Genomic DNA, 5,972 nt, shown 5'->3' on the forward strand with positions numbered 1-5,972 from the left:
CCCTATGAGGAGAGGCTATGGGACCTGAACCTGTTCAGCCTCCACAAGAGAAGGCTGAGGGGGGATCTAGTGGCCTGTTACAAACTAGTCAGAGGGGACCAGCAGGCACTGGGGGAGTCCCTGTTCCCCCGAGCACTGCCAGGAGTGACTAGAAATAGCCATCACAAGCTGGCAGAGGGTAAAATTCAGGTTAGACATCAGGAGGCACTACTTCACAGTCAGGGCGTCTAGGATCTGGAAACAACTTCCAAGAGAAGTGATGCTGGCTCCTACCCTGGGGTTCTTTAAGAGAAGGCTAGACATATACCTTGCTGGGGTCGTTTGACCCCAGTACTCTTTCCTGCCATGGCAGGGGGTCAGGCTTGATGATCTGCTCAGGTCCCTTCCAACCCTACTAACTATGAAACTATAACACGCCCTTTCTTTGCCATTTACAGCTATTTTCCCTTCACCCATCCTCACCACCATTTCTAGGCATTTCTGCCACTGCCTGCCTTTTTCTAGTTGGCCCTTTATGGAGGGAACAGGGAAATGCCTGCAGCCTTCACATGCACATATGGCTCCTCTTTGCTATTATCTCCCTGCTGTCTGAGGTCCTTCTCATTCCTGTTATTTCCTCTTTGCTCATCATCAAAACATTGTGTTAATACTCAAGAAGATAAATAAATATCTCCCATAAGTATTCAAGTATCTACCTACTTGAGTCCAGGCATACCCCATTCCATCCAGTTGGGCTGGCAAAGGGAGCCTGAAAATCAGGAAGCAAATTGGCAGCTAGGATTCTCCCAATGGGAACGGTCATTTCAAGGACAGGTGACCTAAATTAGAAATAAAAGAAGAAACAAGGTTAGACCAGAAGTATTTCTTATAGTCTCCTAATGAGCATGCCTCCCCTGGCACATGCCCAGCTCATGTCCTACAGACACTACTAGAAGGAACTTGTTTCCTCCTAGCTCAAGATTTCTACAGGGCCAAAATTGCTCCTTTGCATGTTGGAAATTATCAGGCCAGGTTAAAATAGGGCCTTCCCCAGCCTGACAAAGCACCCTGCCGGCCTCTCCAACAATCCTGCCCACCTGACCCTAGCATGCTTCTCCTAATTACCCTGTTAGGTGGAGACTTCCATTGATGTTGATGGCAGCTCCTTGTACTTGGGAGACAGGCAAGTCAGTCAGACCTGGGGAAAAGGTGCCTCTTTCCTTCCCTAACTTTTCTGCATGGACCTTGCTTGCCTCAGAGATTCGTTACCAGAGCTGATGTTCTAAGTCAGACTTCAGAGAGAAACTGGGCACAGAGTCCCCTGCTTCAGGGTTACACAAAGGATGCAGTCTGTTCTAAAAATGCCTTGTAGTTTTGCCTCCTTTTCCTTTCACAGCTTCACACACAAGTGTCAATCAAGAGTATCTCCAGCATCTTGCTCCTCAGATCTGATCCTGCCTCATGGATTAAGATGAAGCAGGGGTGCTCAACCTGCTTTATGCAGGGAGTACTGTGGGCCATGGTCTGTGCGCTAGGGCAGCACAGGACCCAATCTGGCCCACGGACTGGATCTGTGCCGTTTGTCTGGCCTGCAGGACCAAAACCTCGAGCAGAGGTAAAGGTTTTACTTCCTTCACAAGGTATAACTGGTGAGAGTCCTAGGCAATAGAGCAGGGTGCATGAGCCTTACCCATCTACAAAACACTCAGTAGATGGCCATTTGCAAATGCTTAACGAGCCATACATCTAAATGCCTGTGGAAATAAGGTTTTAATTTTCAGTCCGTTTAATTCATTGCTCCTTTATTAAAAAAAGTAACAGACAAATTGTTTGATTTGTTTTAATTGATCACTGATTAAACCAATACATTTCAAAGCAAAATCTTATTTGAGGACATTGTGCCAAATATTAGTCTATTAATTTGTTTACAAGGTTTAAAATTTTAAACTATGCTTCCTTTATATACATACATGTAAAGATTTTCATTTCACTAGTAGCAAAATTCTTCAGTACATTGCATTTCCTGATGAACTATGCCAAAAATAAGGCTCAAATTTCCTTTCTGTCCTTCCACTCACTGAAGGAAGTCACAAATATAGAAAGTACAACAGAGCAACTACATGAAATTACAGGAAGTCTCTCATTGTGCTAGATCTTCACCACTTAGACATTCACTTCTAGAACACTAAATTGCAAATATACAGTACATACAACTAACATGGTTTCTAGAAGTGCTTACAATGCCTCTCGATCCTGCTTTTGTAACACTATCAAAAAGCTGTTCTCAAAATGCGTCCTTCATAAAGTTTCTTTTGTATTTCTGGAGTGTTGGTTTTAACATTCGAGGCAGTATAACCACCGACCTGGCAATAAGCTTAGCCACAGCAAGGGATAAGCAAATTTAACAAGATCCACAAAGATGAGAACCATAGCTCACTTACGTTCTGATTTCAGTATACTATTTTCAGTACCTTATGACCATAACTAAACATCCTCCAAATACTGTATCTCTGGTAATTAAAAGAATTCTGCACTGGGGAAGGCTGAAACTGTGGAAACTTGTCTGCTCGTGTATTTTGGCAGATTACTACTTGCACACTGTTGACAGAAAAGGATTGGTCAACCCTTTAAAAAGATGCAGGCCAGAATTTTATGGATTTAACTATTTACAATATTAAAGTATTCATGATGCAGCTATATCTGGAAAATTAAGTACAGTGCTAAAGATGAATAAGCAACCACTCATAAGAACCCTGAAATTCATTTGCTGCTCCTGAAAAGTAATGGTGGTTGCTGATAACAGGCCTATATTGCCATAGGCTGGGGAAGGTGGGGGGAGAAATCAAAAGCTTGATCTCGAGACACTGAGCATTCTGTCATCCCAACAACTTCAAAAGGGAGTGGGAATTTCAGCATCTCAGTGAGACAGGCCCTACTTATTTGTGCAAAACATTAATCCTTAGCACAGAGCAGTAAGCAAGCAAATTCTACATTTGGAAAAGAGCTTCATTCTGCTTGTGGTAAGAATTTTAAACACACACTACCTAGACAGGGAACGACTGAGGTAACCAAGACATCTAGCTAGTAAGCATTAACAATGGCAGTTCATTCTTTTCTCTTAAATAAGGTGCAAAGGAAAATCTGCCAATCCTGTGGATAAATAAAAGCAGGCTTGAAAATGTTCCCCTGGCTACTCCTCAGGCTGATCAGTTTGAATTAAGCTGAGTCTAGGTCTTGCCTACCTCCTTTTTGCTGGAAGAATCTACATCTGAGGTGTCAATTTAACTTGCTGTCAAAGTGGAAAAACAGATGGACTTTGTGACTGTTCCTTTGTTCACCTACTTAAGTCTGTATTTAAATACCTGCTTGGGAGAAGAGATTTGTTAAAAATTTAATATGGTTACCAGGGGGTGAAAACGTATTCTGCAAAAGCCACACAAGGTCAGACTTGACATATCTGACATACCTGAAAGTTAAGAGGCAGGTTACTTGTTCCCTCCCTTCACCACACAAGCATCCTGTCAAGTGGTACTACTTCATTCTTCCCTTTGCAGATGCTCAACATGCACTGAATCATTTTGAACTCCACACCCTCGGGGACACACTTGTGTGTATAGGTTCAATATTTTAGTCTCTTGACCCCCATTTTCTTATGATAGCATAAGGCAGGTTTAATTCTAATTTTTCTCCTATAGATCTCACATTCAAGGCAACAGTTATTTGTTTCAAATCCCAAAAGCCATTGCTACCTTCAAATTTGCTGTTGTCTTTAAAAAGTCTGCAGATTTTGATAGCAATGCACCACAGACACTGCTATGAACAGAGAACTTAAAATCTATATTTTTGATTGACAACAATTTTATTTACCTGAAAGACTAAAAGGCATTAGCATGTAATGCTAAGAGGTGAAAAAAGGGAGAATGGTGGAATCAGTAAGGGAAGGTCTAGCTACTCCAGCAACCTATGCTGGAGGTCACTTTTAAATAGGCAGTTAGTTAACAGGCGAAAAGATAAAATGCATTTGTTCAGTGCGCTTCAAAACCCACAGAGCTGATGTGATGAGTTGATTAATCAAGCAGCACTGCATCTCCCAATCAAGTTAACTACAGCCCTTGCAATTAATACTTCCCAGATTTGGAGCCTGCTCTTATGCAAGCCAAGAACTAAAAAGAAAAGGGAAGGAGTGCTCTAAGGTACAACACAGCTAAGACCTGGGAATGACATCTTGCATTCACTTCTCCCCAAGCTGTGCAGAGAACAAGATGTTCCTTCTGCCGCTTGATCTCATTAGTAGTCAGAAGCTCATAGATCTGCCGGGGGCTACATCTTCTCACTCGCTTGCTTTTTTCCATTTAGCACAGTCCATCCACTCCATTTAAAAAACTTTCAAGCCTTTGCAGAAGAGCTGTTTTCCTTTTATTTGTAAAGATGCTTAACTCTCACATGATACTAATTCATCTCAATTCAAGAGGCTGTGGATCAGGGTTTAAAGGCTGAAGGGAACAGGTTTATATAGTGCTCTCCTATGGGTAAACACTGCTTCTTGTACAAGTCTGAGTATCCATATTTTACTTGAAAAGAAATAGTCCATAAAACATGCGGCCATGGATAAATGGTAAAACCTAGTAAAAGCTTCTCCCAGGTTCCCTACTGCCACTGCCCATGGCCCATTTTTTCCATCATTTAAATCTCACACTCCTGAATTTAGTAAGAGTTGAATCCCTGACCACCTTACTCTGTTACAGCCACTCTGCATGTGACAGAGGACTCAGCAGGCCCTCCAGTATAGTCAGAAGAAGCCACTTGCAGTATGAATAGAGAGCATAGCTGAAGGAGGATTACATGACATTGCCTAAATTAAGTCTCTGCTGGAGAGTGGGTATGTTGCATTCTTATGCTGGACCACAGCATTCAGTAAGCTTGCCTACCAAAGATGGGAAAACTGCAGATCTAATTAATTTCCCTGTTGCCTCTCTCTCTTGGGCTATTTAAGAGATGCCAATTGTGTGTAGGTGAGCCACCAGGAAGTGACAGAGCTAGGTCTCTCAGGCTGCAACACATCTTTTGGGTCACTTAGGCTATCGCTGTCTCCCAAACCCTACCCTTTCCGTCTAGCATAACGGTCCCTTTCTGGCTAGTCTTTTCTAATAATCACCCTCATACACTTTGCATGCCTACTATTTAAACCAGCAGTGGCATTTCTGCTGTCTTTCAGAAACTATGCTGGTATCTAAAGACACTTCCCTGTCCGTAACATCACCTAACTTCTGCTGGAAAACTAGCAAGAGCCATATGCTCCACACACAGACCACATGTATTCAAGTGTACCTCAACTTTTTTCGGACGTGCATTGTTCTATAAACACCCAATAGTTTATTTGTGAGGGTGGTGCTTGAGGCAAAGCCACCTCAAAACTAGCCAGCAAAGTGAACATAGCCTGACATTAAAGACAACCTACCAAACCCTGCTAGCCTCCTTCAGAACCAAAGGAATGGAGGTCTGTGAAGAGGAAGGCCACTTACTGAATTGCTTCACTTTAAAAAAAAAAAAAAGTGTATAGGCCAAGAGCACAGCTGGACCATGCTAATGTAACCTCTACGAACCTGTATCCACCAGATGCTCTTCCTGACCCTGCTGCCATGGATCTCCTGGGCAACTGCATTTCCATGTGGATTACAGATAGGTAAAGTTTATTTAAAAAAAAAAATAATAAAATCAGCCTAAAGTATAAAACTTGACCCTCTACCCCGCTTCCTCCCCACTCCCCTCACACTTCACATCCAGTAAATCTTAGCACATGAACCAATTTGCACCCTGCCCTATACTACATTTCTTTCAGCTTCTTGTTATTCAGGATAGGGAGGTGCTGAGACAAAGGTGATGGTTTGGATGAGATGAAAAACCATAGTCAGACAGGCATTGCTACAGATCATGCTCAACAGCCAAACTGCCTTTCATTACATCTTAAGAATGTCACTGGATTTGCTATGCCA

Source organism: Gavialis gangeticus, unplaced genomic scaffold (genome assembly GCF_001723915.1).
Source record: "Gavialis gangeticus isolate Ggan-Ray unplaced genomic scaffold, GavGan_comp1, whole genome shotgun sequence".
NCBI classification, from domain to species: domain Eukaryota; kingdom Metazoa; phylum Chordata; order Crocodylia; family Gavialidae; genus Gavialis; species Gavialis gangeticus.